Below are 2,463 nucleotides of genomic sequence, written 5' to 3'. Positions count from 1 at the left end.
CCCCCCGCTGCCTCCCCCCCTCTCCCTCTGCAGCCGAGCTGCCACATATCACTGCTCCTGACAGAAGGCGAATGAGGTCCCTCAGGGAGACATCAGCTCCTCCTCAGCTCCTGCTGGGCATTTTTGTTCCCAACACAAGCCAATCAATAACTTTTAATATTATCTACTAGAAAACAGAGTCACAAGGACGGGCCGTGGCTCAAACTGAGGCCGTGGCTCAAACTGAGGCCGTGGCTCAAACTGAGGCTCAGAGTCGGGCGGACCGCAGCGGAGCATCAGCTGCCGACGAAGGGAGCTGAGCGCCGGCCGTGACGGAGCCAGAGGACGAGCGTCACGTGCGGGGGGTGTCAGCAGATCCACTCACACTCAGCGGTCGTTCACTGACCACGCTACTGACCACGACACTGACCGCTGACCGTTACATCACCACAAACAGGCGTTTGGAGCGTGGAGCTCAAACATTAGCTTTCATTGATTCTCCAGCTCAGGTTTCATGGAGCGAAAGTCCAAAGAAGACGAGGAGGAACATGTGAATCACTGAGATTTGTTTATGTATGAAATATTGTAGAAATTAATTCAATTTGTTCATTTAAAATCGATCAACATCAGATCAGATCAACTCTCAGTCTCAACACCTCTGACAGACTGACCTTGTTGGTCGTACAGGTACGAGTTTGTTTCCTGTGTGTTCAGGTCGGGCTAAAACAGGAGACGTTACCGGCTCTCAGTGTATAAAGCCATTAGCATCAACCGCAGATAAATAACAGGCCGCGCGGCGATCGCCTGGCACGCCACGTCTGACATGTCGACGCAATTACAGCGGGATAATTGAACGCCAGGATCGTCAGAGCCCAACGGACTGTGATTGGAGTTTATCACCAAGAGAAACGAGTCGTGTTGAAGTTCCTTTAAACAACGTTGACTTTTCTGGACTTCCACACATCGTAGTCAAGTTTTACACAAAAAAAGCATGAAATTAAAACCACGCAGCAAACACACGTTTCCCTCAGAAACCAAAGAACAAACACTTCACTTCCGCTCCTTCACGTCTCCTCCTTCTATTAAAAACTCCTCAAACTCCTACAGTCCTGAAAAAAAAACACACTTCTCTTTAACTGTAGTTTAACAAAAAAAATAACAGTAAAATCTCTGCTTCTTTTTTTTTCTTCTTTTTTTTCCCACTCCAAAAAAGCTCATTAGCATCTTGTCCTATTTAGCTAAAGGGAAACAGAGACAGAATGTACACAAGAGACTTCAATACAAAGAACGTCTGCTGTGAATTACTTCCTGCTCATTATCAGGAAGGAGAAAATATTTTATTTTCGTTTTTTTTTTTTTTTTTTTTTTCCTTTTCGTCGTTTATCGCCGGGAGTTTTGTGCATGAAGCATACTTAAAAACAAAAAAACCTTGTTTTGAATTTTTTCCCCCCCTTTTTCAAGGAAGGAAAAAAATTTTTTTTTTTTTTTTTTTTTTTTTTTTCCTTTTCGTCGTTTATCGCCGGGAGTTTTGTGCATGAAGCATGAATGATGACGCAGAGTTGAAATAAGGCCCTGCTGGTAATTAGGTGTGAATTAACCGCCATGTTGGACTGAATCAATGAAGCTGAAGCTCCTGGTCCACATTTCCATTTAGGTTCAGGACACAGGGGCGGAGATAAGGCTTTAAAAAAATAAAAAATAAAATAATGAACTGAGACGAGGCATGACTCCACCACGTCCTCATATAAACCCACGACTCCAGTCGGGGGGGTTTCACCAGCACCAGCAGGAAACACGCCAGGAGTTAATTACAGGAAGCCCAAAAACAGAGCTCTTTTCTCAAAGAAGGCGAAGTCGCGATGTTGATGAGATGTTCGCCGCGGCCGCTAATTGATGTAACGTTGAATGACGTAAGGCGACAGCAGGCGATCTGCAGCGTCAGCGTGCGACTTTCAGCTAACGACAGAAGGCCAAGCTGAGGCTGAGGCTGAGGCTGAGGCTGCTGAGGCTGCTGAGGCTGCTGAGGCTGAGGCTGAGGCTGAGGCTGAGGCTGATGCTGAGGCTATTGCTGAGGCTGAGGCTGAGGCTGAGGCTGATGCTGAGGCTATTGCTGAGGCTGAGGCTGAGGCTGAGGCTGAGGCTGAGGCTGAGGCTGCTGAGGCTGCTGAGGCTGCTGAGGCTGAGGCTGAGGCTGAGGCTGATGCTGAGGCTATTGCTGAGGCTGAGGCTGAGGCTGAGGCTGAGGCCGAGGCCGAGGCCGAGGCGTTTGATTACGAGGCAGCGCCGCTGCCGCTCTGCTGCGGGCGGAGGCTGGTGGCTCCCTGTAACAGGAGTCACTCTGTAACGGCAGCATTTGCAGTGTGCTCACATAGTGTGCAGCCCAACAACCGCTGTGGGCTGTCCAGAAAAAAAATGTAGCTCCTCACTCCTGCTCCTCTGCACCGAGGCCGAGTCTCTTAAACGTCAGGGCTGATTAATAGAGCA

At 48.6% G+C, this 2,463-nt stretch overlaps 1 protein-coding gene across 1 annotated transcript in view; it reads right to left on the bottom strand.

Moving 5' to 3' along the window:
- grin2ba (glutamate receptor, ionotropic, N-methyl D-aspartate 2B, genome duplicate a) overlaps positions 1 to 2,463 on the bottom strand; it is a 91,112-nt gene that overhangs the window by 78,719 nt on the left and 9,930 nt on the right. The gene's annotated exons all lie outside the window — the stretch shown is intronic.

This window comes from Cynoglossus semilaevis, chromosome 17 (assembly GCF_000523025.1).
Source record: "Cynoglossus semilaevis isolate Cse_v1.0 chromosome 17, Cse_v1.0, whole genome shotgun sequence".
Lineage (NCBI taxonomy): Eukaryota > Metazoa > Chordata > Actinopteri > Pleuronectiformes > Cynoglossidae > Cynoglossus > Cynoglossus semilaevis.
Note: the sequence above shows the minus strand (reverse complement) of the source record. Positions and strands in the feature narration are given on the sequence as shown.